This window comes from Rhodamnia argentea, chromosome 4 (genome assembly GCF_020921035.1).
Source record: "Rhodamnia argentea isolate NSW1041297 chromosome 4, ASM2092103v1, whole genome shotgun sequence".
Classification (NCBI taxonomy): domain Eukaryota; kingdom Viridiplantae; phylum Streptophyta; class Magnoliopsida; order Myrtales; family Myrtaceae; genus Rhodamnia; species Rhodamnia argentea.
The window spans coordinates 5,464,161-5,482,043 of record NC_063153.1 but is presented as its reverse complement, the minus strand read 5'-3'; the positions used below and the strand labels follow the sequence as shown (position 1 = coordinate 5,482,043).

The window sequence follows — 17,883 nt, the reverse complement described above, 5'->3', positions numbered from 1 at the left end:
AAACTCACCTATGAGAGCCCATGCTCACCAAGCAACAAATGCACCGATAAGGCAAGTCATAGACACATCACAACAGATCATTAACTGTGGAAAATTTAAATGTTCACGATTGAGTTAGGTGCAGGAAAAGCAAGAGTGTAAAGGTATTGCTAGTATCTATAAGCGATTTTGCATTACCTGATGTACTGCTGTAAATCCTCCACGAAGGTCTTTTGGGGTAATTTCTACCACATATATGGGGACCTGTTTCATCAAGTGAGAGAGATTAACTATTACAATAAGAGAAGAAGTAATACTGAATTCTAAATTTCAACTATCATTACCACGTATGAGAGGAGCCTTCACAAAAATAGAACAGACGAACCCAGAGGCAAGACTACTTGCAAATTCTACCTTCACAAAAATTAATAAATGGCTAAAAACAATCCAACAAAGCTCTAGACTTGGGAGGTAGAAGCAGGGAAGAGACGAACACGATGGTTTGGTGGTTCGGGTGGGCGTCGGGTTCACGAGCAGAGAGCTCAGATCGTCGTCGCGGCGGGCTCGGCCTCAGATCTGTAGGTCTCGGCCTCAGATCTGTGGGTCTCGGCCTCAGATTTGTGGGTTTCGGCCAGCTCAGGTGGTCGGAGGTGGCTGGTAGTGGTGCTCGGTGGCGGCGGACCCTGGGTGGAAGAGGATCGTGGGGCGAAGGTCCCGGGTTTACGGCGACCAGGCGACTACGCTACTGGATGGTTGCAGCAAGCGACTCAGCTGGTTGCGGCTCGCGCGAGGCCGGCTGGCAGTGAGGCGTAGCCGGCGATGGGAGTAGACGGAGGGTGGTGGTGGAGGCTGTAGTGGTTGGTAGATGTGGGTCGCTCGGCTGGACCAATAAAAGAAAGCCAGAACAAGAAGCAAGGGGGAAATGAAGGAGAAGCAGAAGCGACGAAGACGGTCAAAGAGTGAGAAGTAACATAGGATGAGGCAATAAGTTACTCTGGAGCTCAATTTTGCGACGATAGATTTTTCGTGGCTCAATTTTGCGACAACATATTTTTCGTTGCTATAGCGACGAAAATGTCTGCTCATCGCCAACTCTTTTTTTTTTTTTTTTTATCAAAGGCACGTGTTATTAGAAACAAACATTAAGTCAAGTTACAAGAGAAGTGGGCCTCCGAGCAAAGGAGGACCTTAAGTACAGGGGGTGGGTACAAGAGCCAGTTGCAAGGTAAAACGCCGTGCCTCTGGGCCTGGCCCAGCCAATGCGCGGCCTGATTTGCAGTGCGTGGGCATTGCCCAAACGACACTGAGGTCATAACCCGGTCCAATAGCAGAATACATTCCTGCAGAATAGGAGATGACGTACACGCTGTCTGAAGAGAGAGGGCGTCATCGATGGAACGAGGCGATCGTTGAAGATGTCGAAGAGCAGCAACCACATTACTACAATCAGATTCGACAACAACCGGATCACGAAGTTGGCGGTTAACGCATAGACGAAGAGCCTCACGGCAGGCAATAGCCTCAATTTCTTCTGGATCTAAAGCAGCTACTGTTAGAGCAAATCCATCCAAACAACGACCTTGCGAATCTCGTAGGAGGCCAGCCACCGCGCCAGTTTTCTCACCAAGAACGAGCGATCCATCCACATTCAATTTCTTCGTTCCCGCTGGAGGAGGAATCCACAAAATAGGTAAATCAGAACACCTCTGTCCCTTATTCGTTGGATTGCTCTGTCCGTCATTCACTCGAGTAGCTTGAGTGTGCCATCGCAAGAAGCTGAGATTATTCGCGTTTGCTGCTTGTAGAACATGCCATTGATTGGGAGGCTGTTGTCGGAAAATGAATTGGTTCCGTGCCTTCCAAATTTGCCAGAGGGTGTGGGCAATGATAGCGTTAGAAGGCCGAGATGACTGAGAGCACCCATACAACATCTGTAAAAGCCAGTCTTCAATTCTTGTGATTGTTCGTGGGATAATTTTTAGATTAAGTTGCTGATCCTGCCACACCTTTTTTGTCCAAGGGCATAGGAGCAGGAGATGCTCGAGGGTTTCAGGAGCTCGACGGCATATGGCACAAGAAGAATCTGGTAAGATCTTCCTCTTCATTAAGTTCACAGCAGTAGGCAATGCATCTTGGGAAACTCGCCAAAGAAAATGCTTGATTTTTGGGGGGATGGGTAGTTTCCAAAGAGTTGACCATAAAGTGGGGGGTCGTTGATAGGAAGAAGATGGTGCAGTTGATGGTTGACATGGGGAGGCTGAGTAGGATTGCTTGTAGGAAGACTTAACTGTATAGAGGCCGGTGTGATGTAACGTCCAGATGAGTTTATCTTCGGGCAATAATGGGTTTAGGGGAATAGCGAGAATCTCAGTAGCAGTTGCGGGAGGAAATAAACATGAAATTAGGGTAGTATCCCATTGTGCCGATGAAGTAATAAGGGCTGCAACCAAAGAAGGAACTCCTGATTGCGGCTGTCCCTGAATGAAACCCGAGGGTAGCCACCTATCGGAATAGATACGAATGTGTTGGCCATTACCAACTTGCCAACGGACATGGGGGGCGATTAGGTCCCGACCTGCGAGAATGCTTTGCCAACCCCATGAAGGACGGTTACCCTTACGTGCCTCCCAAAAGGATGTCTGAGGAAAGTATAAACCTTTAAATAAAATTGCCCATAAGTTAGAAGAAGCTGAGTGTAGCCTCCATGCAGTTTTACTTAACATTGCCTTGTTAAAGTGAATAAGATCACGAAACCCCAATCCTCCCTCTTTCTTATCCCGAGTGAGGAGATCCCAGCTTTTCCAGTGAAGGCCAGATTTAGCTTCGCTGTTTTTCCACCAAAAAAGGCTAATCCGTCTTTGAATGACTGCTTTAATTAATATTTCCTTTCCAGCCATTGAGAACAATTTTTCTTTCCACCCTTCAAGCTTGCTATGGACTTTGGCCAATATCCAAGAGAAAAGCTGTTTTTTAGTCTGACCCCAATCTGAAGGCAAGCCCAAATACTTTCCTGTATGAGTAATCTCTGGGACCCGTAATTCAGCCACCAATGTAGAACGTAAGGACGGTGGGCAGCCCAAGCTGAAGAAAATGCCTGATTTATTGAGGTTGATCTCCTGGCCCGACGCGTAGCAATATTGATGCAAGATATGAGCCAAACTCTGGCACTCAGAGAGTTTCCCATCTAGAAAGAATATTGCATCATCAGCGAAGAGGAGATGTGAAAGAGTGGGACAATGGCGATTGAAGGTAATGCCTGTGAAACTACCATCCTGTACTGCTTGAGTTAACATAGAAGAAAGGATGTTGGAGACCAAGATGAAAAGATACGGTGAAAGCGGATCTCCTTGGCGCAAGCCTCTTGTTGGTTGGAAGTAAGGAAGCTGAGTGCCGTTCAATTTAATACTGAAAGTGACTGTACGAACGCATTCCATAATCCAAGAAACCCATCGAGAGGAAAAGCCCATAGTAAGTAGACAGTCCTCTAGAAAATCTCATTCAACACGATCGTAGGCCTTAGACATATCTAGTTTTAGTACAGCTTGGAATTTTTTCATCCTATGACGTACCCGAAGTTGATGGAGCACCTCCTGCACAATAAGGATGTTATCCTGAATCTGGCGACCAGTGACGAAGGCACTCTGCTCGGGGGCCACTATCTGAGGCAAAAGAGGTTTCAATCGATTTGCAAGCACCTTGGAGCATAATTTGTAGGAGAAATTGCAGAGGCTGATAGGGCGATACTGGTCTAGGCTCTCAGGATGTAGCACCTTAGGAATCAGCATGATGTGGGTACGATTTAAATGCTCCGATAAGACACCTGTAGTTAGAAAAGCATTTACCATGGCAAGGATATCATACTGAATTGTCTCCCAATGATGATGATAAAACTGACCACTCAAACCGTCAGGACCAGGTGCCTTGGATTTGCCTAATTGAAAAACGGCTGCATGGACCTCTTCCAAAGTAGCAGGCTGAAGCAATGAATGGTTCATAGAGTCAGTAATGACGGCAGGGCAATACCTTAGAATAGGATCATACCGACGAGAACCTCGAGTTTGATATACATCGTTAAAGAAGGAATGGATATAAGCCTGAAGCCGTGGCCCATCTCGAATCCAAGTACCGTTAGCAGTTTTAATGACAGAAAGCTGGTTGCGGTGTCTCCGTTGAATTGTCGTGGCATGGAAAAAACGAGTATTTCGGTCCCCAAATGCAAGCCACTGAATCCTTGAACGTAAGCCCCAATATTGCTCTTCCTGACGCCACAATTCATCTAACCAACCCTCGATATAAGCTACTCGAGCTAGTGCCTCAGGGGAGCCATCAGTCTTATTAGTAAGACTTTGAAGTTCCTCCTTAAGCTGCGCAATGGCAAGACGAGCATTAGGAAATCTAGATCGACTCCATCGGGCAAGTTGATGAGCAGTGCGCTGAAGTTTAAGCGGGCAAGACTCTGGAACAGAAGAGCGGGCTTGCCAAGCCTGTTTCACTACACGAACACAATCTGGGTCATCATTCCAGAAGGCCTCGTACTTGAACTGGCGAAGACGAGGTCCTAGATGTGGCAAGAGATTAATAAGTAGAGGGCTATGGTCCGAGCCTACTGCAGGAAGCGTATAAACTTCAGCCTGTAAGCATTGTAGGCACCAGTCGAGGGAACAAAAAGCCCGATCAAGTTTTTCTTTTATGAGTTCCGATCCATTCCGGTTGTTTGACCAGGTGTACGCACATCCCTGGCACTCCGCCTCCATAAGGGAACAAGCCGTGATGAAATCTCGAAAAGCAGACAGACGAAAATTCTCCGGAGCCCGGCCTCCAACCTTTTCCCAGCCATATAGTATTTCATTAAAATCACCCACACAAAGCCACGGAAGTTGGACCGATTCATGGATTCGTTGTAGTTCTCTCCAGAGCATTAAACGAGCTGAGAAAGAGTTGGGGGCATGTACAAAAGTGATCTCCATAGGCAGCTGGCTATCATGATCCACATAAGAAAGATGAATATACATATCGGATGCGGATATAATATGTACAGAGGCCGTATCCGACCAAAAAACTGCAAGACCTCCCGCCATGCCAAGGGGGGCCACAGTAAAACCATTCAAAAAATGGAGTCTTCTCCTGTGATGAGATAGAATCGCATCCGGCTGCTTCGTCTCCATGAGAAAAACCATGTTAGGCCTATCCCGGGCCACCAAAGCCCGCAGCTCATGAACCGTCAAGGGATTGCCCAGCCCTTGACAGTTCCAACACAAAATAGTCATGAGGTACTTGGTAGCTTATTAGGGCTAGCTACCAAAGCCCGTGAGAAGTCCACCTCCTGAGTAACAGGAGTGTCGATCAAGTGAGACTGGTCCTCCAGAGAACCGGGGAAGTGAGCAGCCCCGTAGGGAGCATAACGACGAGGTTTTTTGGAGGAGGCACCTGCAATACTCTTCCCTTTCTGTTTCCTGGTAGGTTTCTTCACTGTTATAGGGTGGCATGTGGATGGGAGCTCAGCTATCGCTGAAATGGCAGGAAAGCTAGGCGGTGAGTGAGGCGAAAATGAAGGAGAGGGACAATCACTTAGTGTAGTGAGTGCCATTTGGGCCCGTGGGCCCGGAACCGCCCGTTGACCGGCCCGGAACCGGCCCGTTGACCGGACCCACGGTTCCGAACCGCAAAAAAAAAAAAAAAAAAAAAAGTGGGCCGGGGCGAGAGCCGTTGGGCTCTCTGCCCGGGCCCACCCCCCCCCCCGGGCGGCTTTGGGCCGTTGGCAACGGCTCTTTGGCCGTTGCTTTTCATTTTTAAAAAAAAAAAATAATAATAAAAAAATGATTCTTGCCTATAAATACATATACTTCCCCTTTCATTTTTGTCACAAATTCTCCGAACAATCTCTCGAATTCTCTCTGAAATCCTCTCAAATCGCTCAAATTCTCCCAATTCTCTCAATCCCGATCAATTTTCTCAAAAAATGGCAAGTGGAAGCAGAAATGCCGACAAGGGCAAGATGGCTATGGGAGATTCCGACTATCCCTTTCATGAATACGATCCTCGTGAGTATGCAAGTTGGGAAGACGACGACGATAATATCAACTATGTCCCGATTCCGAACGTCGAGCACATCCCAACACAAGAAAGTCTTCATCCTCCCACCGGTGTCGAAGAAACGTCAACGGCAAATGAGCCCAGAACGGAAGGGCCGAGATAATACATCGGACTTGTGGCTACACTTCGACAAGGTACGTGATGAAGTCGAAGGTAAAGTATAATGTAAAATGTAAATATTGTTCGCAAACTTATAAATTCACGAAAGGAGACGGCTACGGAACATTCCGTCGGCATTTGACGAAAAAACATCCAACGCAAGCGGGGATCGACAATACGCAACAACAAATTTCCGGGTACGCCACTTCTAAGCCTCATCCTTTATTTCGTTTCACCGAAGCACTTTATAAACAAACATTAGGTGAATATGTTGCCCTTGATCATGCTCCGTTTAATACTTGGTGAAAATTTTAATATGAAATATTTGATAAATCTTGCGTTGGTTCCGAAGCGCCAACTATTCCAAAAAATACTCTTAAACGCGAAGTTTTTCATCTTTATAAAAAAGGAAAAAAATCTTTAGCAAAATTTTTTGCGAATTCAATGGACGTGTGCATATAGGTAGCGATATTTGGAGTGATCCTTGGCAAATTCATTGTTATATGGGTGTCACGTGTCATTGGATAGATGACAATTGGATGATTCAAAAAAGACTTATTGCATTCCGAGTTTTTGATGAAAGCCATTCGGCTCATAATATTTATAGAATAATTAGGCAAGTTTTAGAAGAATATAATTTAATAAATAAAGTATTTTCAATTGGTTTTGATAATGCCGCCGCAAATACCGCTTCTATTCCCGAATTAGAAAATATTTGCAAACCCACTTTTGGCGGACAATTTTTTCACATTAGATGTGTTTGTCATGTTTTAAATTTATGTGTACAATATGGTTTACAAACTCTTGACACTTCTCTCGCCCCAATAAAAAGTACAATTAAATTTTTATGAAGTCGTCCCCAATGTATGAAATCATGGGGAAAATTTTGTAAACAAAATGGGAGAAGGCCAAGAAGATTTCCAAAAGATATTCCGACTCGTTGGAATTCTACGTACGAGTTGCTTCGGCAAACTTTTGAATATAAAGATTTATTATGTATGTTTATTTCACAAAATATTCCCGAAATTACTTTACTTCCTCAACATTGGGACGTTTGCAAGAAAATTTTAGATATTTTGAAAATTTTTAATGATGCTACTAAGACTTTATCTCGTATTTATTATCCTACAACGCATTTATTTTTAATAGAGTGTGTTGATATTAGTAGTGTTTTTAGTGAATATGAAAAAGATACCGAATTATGTCAAACTATTTTAGTAATGCGAGAAAAATGGTTGCATTATTATTTGCAAATTCCTCTTGTCTATTTAGTTGGTATTGTTTTTGATCCACGTATTAAATTAGACGGTTTACAAGATTATTTGAATGTGTATTATCATGATTGTTTACATTTGGATGATTCAATATATATTTTAAATATATTAGGACATGTTAAAGAATCTATAGTAGCATTATATGGAGAATTTTGTAGTAGATATGGTTTAAATGATTACGGATCTTTACAATCTACCGCCTCACGTAGCGAAGGTGGTAGTTCACTTAGTAGAGGGTATAATATGCTTAAGAGTAGGCAAAAAAAAAAAAAAGGGGCAACAGGTAATATTTCGAATTAGAAAAATATTTAACCACTCAATTTGAGTTTCGTGATGCGAACATAGTACAGATTTCGAAATCTGAAGTGGTGGAAGAGTCACCAAATCGAGTATCCAGTTCTCGCCCTCATCGCTCGTCAAATATTAACAACCCCTTCTTCAACGGTTGCAGTTGAACAAGCATTTAGTTCTGGAGGATTAATTTTGGACTCTCGCCGTTCAAGATTAAGCCCGGACTGTGGGAAGCTCAAGCTTGTGCCGGCGATTGGACGAGGGCGAAATATCGACACCAAGAGTTAGATCGTGAACACGAATTTTTTAGCGATGATGTTGGAGATACCACCGCCACGGGTACCACAACGGGTAGCGACGATTGACGATGAGGTAAGTTGGGGTTCTCAAAGGTAAAAAAGAACTACATGGGCTTTGATTCTTCTATCCCCAAGAAGATATGTAGGTCGCTTAATGATAATTCATTAAGTTCAAGCCCATTCCTTCTTTTTTTTTTTTCCCATATTTTATTACAATGTACAATTTAATTGTATTTTATAATTTATAATTTATTATATTTATTTTATTATTTATTATTTTAAAAATTATTATTAAAAATGAATCGGAATGAACCGGCGGTTCCGAACCGGAACCGCCGGTTCCGAAGCGGAACCGGAACCGGCCCGGAACCGCCGGTTCCGGTTCGGAACCGGAACCGCCATTTTTCACGGCCGGTTCCCGAACCGGAACCGGCGGTTCCACCGAACCGGCCGTGACTAGGATAAGGGGTTATAGGATGTTCAGTACATAGGGGTTGGGCTGGTGGGGGAATAGAGGTGGATAGCTGCGTGGGAATTGGAACAGTGTTTGTGGGACCTACCAGCTGTGGAAACATAGAATCTGAAGGAGATTGGGACCTCACTGGCTGAGTTGGTTGAGATGATGCCTGCTGGATATTATAAAAAGCTTTCCAAAAAGGACTATGGTCGTCTGATTCAACCTTCATCCAACTTCCATAGCAACTAGATGTAAAGTTGGAAAAACGATCATCGTCATATGGGATAAATGGACAGAAGGAGGCGTAATGCCCTATGTGACCACAGGAGTAGCAATATGTCGGAAGACGATCATATTTAAAATCCAACCATCGCTGTAGACCATGATAGGAGGCTAGTATGCCAACTTGAAGTTCTGCATCGAGAGACAGAACCACTCGAGCCTTGATTGTGAGAGGAGATGAGGGGGATCGAGGCTCCAATTTAACCTGGAGAACTTGCCCCACATTGCCCATTATGCGTTCCACGATGCTATGAGACTGCCATCCTAGGGGTAATCCAAGAATACGGATCCAAAATGCACAGGTTTTAAACTCATAGCCTAGGGGTGGAGTATGAGGATTACTCTTCTGTAGCAACAGCAAATGGTTGGCAAAGGACCAAGGTCCAGTTGCTAAAATCCGCTCCATTTCTTGCTCCATATCAAAGGCAAAACTGTATAGTCCATTCTCTTGCGGAGTAATGGTAACCCTATCCGTCCTCCAAGCCTTTTTCAGGGCTGTTTGGAAGGCAGTAAAATTCACAGACGGATTGTTGAACAGTTTGCCAACTAGGGTAGCTGGTGACAATTCAATAACTTCCTCTGAGATATTGGCCTTATCCTTTTTTGTCATTAATTTGCCTAGCTGTGTGCAGATGTTTGCAAGCCGGGTCGCAGCGTCGTCAGAGTCAGCCATTAGCTTAAAGGAGAAAGAAGCAGCTAGCCGAGTTGAAGAAGCAGCTGTCTGTGTTGAAGAAGCTGCTGGCAGTGTGGAAGATGCAGGTGGATCAGAACACAAGAGATGGCTCAAAACGTAAGAGAGTAGATGGCAAGCAGGCTATCACAACTTAGTTTCATAGATGATATAGAATAAGTGGCTTGAAGTAGGCTGGAAGATGGACAGAATCTATCAAAGCTGCAGGTAAGGTTGCATCTGATAAGGCTATTAAAGCACTTTCCCGGAGCAGAATACAGAGTGATTGGGAAGACAATAATAGTTTCAGGTGATGTCGCATGAGAAGCGAGTCAGCAGCTGATGGAAAGTGGGGCTGGCCATCGTGAAATTGGAAGTAGGGAGGAAGGAGCGAAGGATGAAGAAGCAGCTGGAAAGAGGTGGCCTACTGCGATCAGTAGAGAGAAAACCCTCGTGGTAGGGAAAGATTCAACAAGATGCCTATATTCAATTTGACCTGCTCGTCGCCAACTTTAAGAAGACAATTTGCGACGAAAAACATGGTTCGTCACCAAATGCTTAGCAACAAATTTGCGACGAAATTTGATTTTCGTCACTAAATGCTCAATAGGAGGTTTGCGACGAAAAACATTGTTCGTCGCTAATTATTTTTTTTATTTTTATTTTTATTTTTATTTAAATTGCATTAGCGACGAATAATGCATTTCGTCGCTAAATTAGCGACGAAAATAGTGATTTGTCACTAAATTGAACATTTTCTTTGTTATTTTTATTTCTATCGTATTAGTGACGAATAATAGATTTCATCGCTAAATTAGCGATGAAAATAGCGATTCGTCGCTAATTTTAATATTTTCTTTTTTATTTTTGTTCATAGTGCTAATTTTTCGATGAAAATAACAGTTGGTCGCTAAATTAAATATTTTCTTTTTTTATATTTCTATCATATTAGCGACGAAAACCATGATTCATCACTACGTATTGCAAATTTTGCGACAAAATAGGTTTTCGTTGCTAAATGCTTAGCAACAAATTTGCAACGAAATTTGCTTTTCGTCACTAAATGCTCAATGGGAGTATTAGCGACGAAAATAGTGATTTGTCGCTAAATTTAACATTTTCTTCGTTATTTTTATTCATAGTTCTAATTTTGTGACAATAATAAAAGTTCGTCGCTAAATTGAATATTTTATTTTTTATTTATATTTCTATCGTATTAGCAACGAAAACCATGATTCGTCGCTACATAGTTCTAATTTTGCGACGAAATTAACGTTCGTCTGTAACTTTTAAGAAAAGAATTTACGACGAAAAAAGACATTTGTCGCTAATTAGCGACGAAACGTGGCCTTTCGTCGCTAATTGGCGACGAATCCTATTTTCGTCACAAAGGATATAGCAACGAAAATATTTTCGTGGCCATTTTCGTCGCTAATATGCGACGAATTTTTTTTTGTGGCCATTTTCATCGCAAATTAGCGACAAAATACTTTTCGTGGCTATTTTCATTGCAAATTAGCCACGAAACTCTTTCGTGGCTATTTTCGTCGCAAATTAGCCACGAAAACTATTTTGTGGCTATTTTCGTCGTAAATTAGCCACGAAAATTTTTTCCGTCGCTATATTCATCTCTAATTAGCTACAAATTGTTTCGTTACTAATTTCATCGTAAATAGCAACGAATCTGATTTTTGTCGCTATTTTCGTCGGAAATTAGCGACGAATTTTTTTCGTCACAAATTGTTCATGGCTAAATATGTGTTTTTTTGTAGTGATACATGACGACGTCCAAAAAATAATATTGCAAATATGTTTGCAATGACGGCTACCGAATTAAGTCGGGCTGAAATTAAATTAAATCTGATTTAATTTTAATTTTAATTTTCGTCATAGGCACTCATGCATGTGATGCACACGTACGCCCAAAGTGAACGTGTACTAATTTGTCCATGTTGCATATATTCCTAAGGGATTTTTTTTTCTTTATAATAATAATAATTGGTATTGTTAATTATAAAGAAACAAAAAATAAATAAATAAATAACAGGATATGCGCATGGTCAGGAACCATTGCTGACCATGCACATGTGAATGCCCGTGATCAGATCTTGGGCATTCATGGACACGGTCAGCAACGATCAGCGTTGCTGATCGTGGGTTTTTTTATAAAAAAAAAAATTGCAGATTTGAAGAGAGCAAAAGCCATGCCATTAGAGTTTGTGGGTTCACTGAAGTGTACGTGCAATTTTGAGAGTGAACGTAAGACAAAAACTCTCTCACTTTTGTTCTTACTGTGACCAAACTATTGAGAGCACGGAGAGTTCCCTTCACATGATTGCTAGCACAATTGTTATGGTGATTATCCATGTTGTCTTTTCCTGTTTGTCATATGATTGGTGGTGTGTCTAAACTAAGATCCGATGCTTGTGGGACTCGAATTGAAGAATATATAAACCTTCTCGTTTCAAGCACACTTCAAAAGGTAACCCGTTAACTCTCTTTGTTAAATGATTTTTGATTGAAACGTACAAACAACGCTTCTAGAGATACATGTATGGGTTTATTTATTTTTACAGCATTTTATGTTTTACTTGCCTATGCATGTTTCGCGTATTCCAACAACAACAAGGCATTACAATAATATTGTCCAATATGGATCATGTTTTTGCACATTTGCTTCAACTACATGTTTATTATTACGGAGTGCTTTTATTGTTTGCGCACACTTATGCCTGGCCACATGGATTTGCATGTTTAGCAATAAATATCGGAAAAGATTGCATGAACTTAGTGTTTACTAAACGAAAAAAGGCACTAATTTATGGGCGTTAGTTTAATGAAACGTAACCAAGTCCATGTATCCAATACTCTGGACCGCTGAGGCAAAGTGATCTCTAACGCTTTCTTAGGCTTTTAACTGGCCTAGTAAAAGATTAGTGCAATTCTAGTCTCATTCAATCAAATCGTAAATGAAAATTCTAAGTTGTTGTCCATAGGGCTTAGAAGAGTCCCCGCGAAATGTAAGTGCCACCTCCCCATAGCACTATTTGCGCCTGCCTAACAATCCATTGGCTCTCTCTGGTTTCACGTCGAGAGGGAAGCCACAAGGGAAAAGGAAAAAAAAAATGAAGGCAGAAAGAATGGAATTTTACCACGGAACAGCATTATAACAAAGCCCTATTCTCTCCCGGTTAACATTAATCGGACACGTTACATAGCTTTTGCAGCGAAATGTCGGAAAAGAGGTCGATGCTTCATGTGAGATCCAAATATTAGACAATGGCCAAAAGATCTTTTGGTGATCGTCAGGCTTGTATTCATTGCAATCGGATCATGTGTGTCTTACGTATTTCCCATGCAGAAAGCTGTTTAAAGTAGGGGAGCTTCTACAGAACGATTGGAGCCATTTCCAAGTTTGCCTTAGACCATCGAAAGGAAGCTTAAAAAAGTGAGGATTCTGTCTAATATGCGAGTAACAGGAGGATGATCTGAGGATCGTGCTACAACACCATCAGCCTATCGAAGAAACAAATTGGAAGATCAAGGAAAGAGACTCGGAAGAAGACAACTCAGTGCACACCGCGGTAGAGGAAAGCAGATCGACTTCAACAAAGAAGAGCAGATTGTCTTAACTATGACGAGACTATGGGTTCCACTTGCCAACGGAAGCGTATCGAATTGGTGACGACTTGCTGCGGAAGTTATCTAGGGGGAGCAGACCGAGGGATGCGATTCCGATGCCTTTTGAATTTTCCCTATTTCCGTCTCTACTAGAAATTTTCCCTCTCCTTCTTTATGAACGGTGATGCAGAGTGCAATAACACAAGATTAGATGGATTCTTGTTGAATGGCCACGGTATTCCAAGTTGCTCTGTGAAATTTATCGGATAGACCTCTTTTACCTCTCTTAATCCAATCAATGCTTCCTTCTCTATAGTGTTGAGATAGTATGCTCACCGGTTTTTGTGCCGCCAACAAAATTAAAATTTTATGGACGTTATTACCTAAACTTTTTTCCCTGAAGGAGTCATTGGTGGGATTGATTTAGATCGATAAATTGTACGGTGCATGAAAATAGGGGTTGCAGTAACGTTGTGCTACACAGGGATCTATCTCGGAGCATAATATCAAGGCTTTGTATCAATATTGTCCGATATGGATCAGGTTTTTGCAATTGTTCTCTAAATATATGTTCATTATTATGAAGTGATTCTTATTGTTTGCGCACTTAGGTCTGGCCATATGGATTTGCATGTTTAGGAATAAAAACCGGGAAAAGAATGCATGAAATTAGCTTTTTTTCTAAAATAAAAAAAAGATACCAATTCACAGGCGTTAGCTTAATATAACGAAACCAAGTCCTCTTATCTATTGCTATGGACCATAGATGCAAAGTGAGCTCCCACGCTTTCCTAGGCTCTTAACTGGCCTGGTAAAAATGTTTAGTGGCAACTCTAGGGTCATTCAATCAATAATAGGCGACAATCTAAGTTGTTGTCGGAATGACTAGGAAGAGTCCATGCGAAGTGTAAGTGCCACCTCGCAAGAAGACTATTTGCGCCTGTTTAGCAATCCATTAGCTCTCTGAAGTTTCACGTTGAGATGACCCCCACAAGGCAAAAGGAAAAAAGAGTAGTTAGAATGGAGTTTTACCATTGAACGACATTATAACAAAACCCCATTCCTTTCCCGTGACGCCTTGGAAATTAGGCCCTCGGTACAGAGACCAAGTTCAATAAAAAGGATTATTATTGAACTTTAGTTGGTATTAAATTTTGGATCAAAATGACGTACGTAACTAATTTTGAACAATTCCCGAAATATCGTTCGATTTCGATTGGGTCTCGAAATCGTGGTCACCGTGACTTAGAATTTTTAATCCTCGCGCCTAAGCTTTTCCCAGACCGAACCTAGCCCGTGAAAATCCACATTTTATTCCCAATCGGTTGAGCCAAAAATCCAATCAGTCCCGATTTGTCAAATTACGAAACCGTCCTTAGATATTATTCATGTGAGACAAAAATCATTATTTGGATGAGATGTGTGGGCCCCACTTTCAGTCAAATTTGGTCAAATCTTAAGCAGCCCACGTGCTCCTCTCTCTTCTCTTTCTCTCCCTCACGTCTGCAGCCCCCCTGTTTTCCTTCGCGCGACTTTCTCCCCCTCCATCACCGAACCATCTTCTTCCTTGGCGATTTTTGCCAAAACACCACCTCCATCCACCACCCTACTCCTCAATCCACCACTCCTCGCCACCACCACCGTCATCTCGGCCGCCGTTCGCCGCCGGAAAGCCCAGAACAGCCCCGGCGAAATCCTGCCCTGTTTCGCGTTCACGGGCCACCCGAGCTGCTCCGGCCGTCCCGAGCTCCTTCCGACCACCACCCACCACCACATCACCTTCCCTTCGACCTCCACACTTTGACCCACCGCCGTGCACCGCCTCGAACCGCCGCGAACAGCCCCGGAACAGATTTGAAACCCGTCTGCCCTGTTTCCGTCGCCTGAGTTGCAGCTGCTGTTCCGGCCGTCTCCGCCGCCTTCCGCCGCTCACCACTGCCACCGACGACCTCCTTAGAGTCCTGTCTCGTCCCTCGGAGCTTGTGGTGGTCGGACGCCGCCCGTAGAGCCCGATTTGAGCCCCAATCAGACCTCCCCTGTTCTGCCGTTTCCTCTGTTTTCTGCACTGCAGTTCTGTACAGCTGCTGTTCCGCCGCTTCCAGCCGCTGTCCGCCGCCCCCAGCTGGTCCCGAAGGTCGTCCTCGACCTGTAGGTGAGTCCCCCAGCCTTCCCTAGCCTCGCCTCAGCCCGCGAGATCGTTTTTCCCCCAAATTCAGCCCGGTTTCCCCTGTTTTTACCTCTGTCGGTTCTGTTTTTCAGCTTCCGTCGCTCGCCGGACCTCCAATCGCTGAGCTGCTACCATTTGCAGCGATTTCACAGCCGAACTTGTCACTGTTGTCGGCCGTGAACAGTGTCGCCGGAACAGTGCCGCCGGTGAACAGTATTTCCGGCGTGAACAATGTTTTCCGGCGTGAATAGTGATTTTCGGCCCCGGTCTCAAAAATCGTGCCCGACCCGACCTCGACCACCGTTTTTGGTGAGTTGACCCTAATCCTTGATTAGGGCGCTAATTGCGCCTAGAATTAGTTAGCTAGTCGATAGGGCATTTAGGTAGATTCGATTATGGTCGGAGTAGTTAGAAACCCGGTTTATGATAGATGACCATAATCAATTAATTTAGAATTGCCTGTGGCTAATTGTTGTTAAATGAATTTGACTGTATGTTGTGATTGGATCGCGAGCGAGCGATAGGTTAAGGACGAGCGATCGATTGGCGATTTTAAATCAAACTGGCTAAATTAATGACTCTGGCACGAAATTGAGCCTTTATGTGGCCTAATCGAATTGGTTTATTCGTGTTGAATTGATGACTTTGTTTGGGCGGAGCGCCGCGTTGAAATATTGAATTGAGCACCTTGAATGCTCATTGAGTGAATTGGCGTCCACTTGGGGAATTAATTATTCTATGTGGCTTTGCGGTGTCTCTTTGGTAGTCTGCATATGCATATGACCGTGTGCAAGATCAAAGACATATTTTAGCATGAAAATGGCATTGGGCCGAGTCTTTGAGCACGTTTGTGTGAGCATCCGGCCTAAATCAAAGAGAATAAATTGATTGATGTGTCGGGTGTGCTGTATGGTCATATGAAGGAACGATGATGGGTTTTCCTGGCAAGTTCGTCATGTACACATAGTACACACCGTACCATTTTTATGGAACCACACGACTTGCCAGAAGCACGGTAATTCATGCCCCGTATGGTACGTACGGTTTTAAGAGATTATCGGATGCCGGTCGCGACTTGTGATGGACCGAAGCCCCGTATAGGGATGCCTACTTGCCATGCCGTGCAGGGTGCACTGGATACACCGCTTGTAGTAGCCGTTGCCGAGAGGGAAAAGGAATGTAGCCCGGTCTCGCCGGAAGAATGCGGGATCGCATTAATTGTGAGAGTCGATCACGCCGATCGCGTGGATCCTCATCATTGTGGCGCCATGAGCGCGATCATCGTTAATAAATGAACTTGTGTGGTGTCCAGTGCATACTTGTGAGTGTGATGCGTGTTCGGATGGTTGTCTGATGTGGCTGTTGAGTGGAGTCAAGCATTGCATTATGTGTGGCTCAAGGTCGGTAAGTATGCATGTGGATGATTATTGCCATGTGATATGATTGTTGGATATATGGTTATATCGTGGTGTTATAATCCTCGTGGTTAGGATGTTTTAGGTGAATCGGTGTCCTAACCGAGCTTAGGCTTGATTCACCGAGATTTATATCTCACCCCGTTGTGGGAACCACTTTCGGGTCCCAAGTAATGGAGCTTTGCGGACACCAAGGCCAAGTTATGAAGGTAGTCTTTTGGAGTAGATGAAAAGTTAACCTTATCCGACCTAGTAACCTTTTGAGGTCTTAGTGAGCCCCCCCGAAGTATGGGGTTGTATATCTTTCTGTAGCTCAGTAGGGTTAAGGCTCATTTGCTGTCTGGTGACTGTATATGTTACCTTTTGATTATCCGCCTTGGTATGTATTTCCTGCTATGCTATCCCTATTTGTTTATATGTTGTTTGGGAGTAAACCGTTTCCGCATGCGTATATAGTGAAAGGTCGATAACGCGCTTGGGACGTTATCCTTCGTGACCTCGTGGCGATTTGGTAGGGATGTCGCGGGCTCGAAAGCCGGGGCGTGACACTTCCCGTTAACATTAATTGGACACATTCACTTTTGGTAGGAAATTAGTTGGCCACAACAAGGGAGCGTCCAAAGAAGGCAAATCCCAAAGGGCTTGTGGAGGGGAAAAAAACCAATTTTGTGGAAGACAATCTTTAGCGTTTGAGCTGCATTAGAGGCTCTGGGGCAATGGGCCAGACGGATGCTCGGATGGACTAATAAGAGCTCCAAGTAGTTCATAAAAGGTAGTCTTTCTTCCAAGCTAAACTGATCTAGCTTATGCTTATCAAAGCTTCAACTATACCAAGCCAATCAGTTTCAATGAAGATAAGATGGAACTTGAAATTACATCTGGAAACAAAGAGGACGGCTTTGTACATTGTGCGGGCTTCGATCTGTGTAGTGGACGGCGCGTTTGCCGATCTAGCAAGGCCAGCGATGAGGGTGCCCAAATGGTCTCTGCAAATGCACGCAAAGGCCCCGTCGACTCAAGCTTCTTCTAGCGAGCTTTAGGTGGCCTTTTTCCGGCGGATTCCAGAAATGAGGTCCAGTAAGGGAGAACCCGTTTGCTTTCTTCGTATTTTGGATATTCTACTTTCTCAAGTCTCCTCGCTGAAAATTTACAGGTACTTACATAGTTTTTGCAGCGAAGTGTCTAACCATGCCCGTGCTAATTCTCAAGTTTCGGCAACAGTTTTAAGTTGTCTCC

At 43.6% G+C, this 17,883-nt stretch overlaps 1 protein-coding gene and 1 long non-coding RNA gene across 2 annotated transcripts in view; one reads left to right on the top strand and one right to left on the bottom strand.

Moving 5' to 3' along the window:
* LOC125314673 (TMV resistance protein N-like) overlaps window positions 1-17,883 on the top strand; it is a 416,296-nt gene that overhangs the window by 338,233 nt on the left and 60,180 nt on the right. The gene's annotated exons all lie outside the window — the stretch shown is intronic.
* The window catches only part of LOC125314522, a 51,306-nt gene continuing 46,625 nt past the window's right edge, over window positions 13,203-17,883 (bottom strand). Inside the window, exon 2 of the long non-coding RNA XR_007197983.1 lies at window positions 13,203-13,346. This is a non-coding gene — a long non-coding RNA (uncharacterized LOC125314522). The remainder of the gene's footprint in view (window positions 13,347-17,883) is intronic.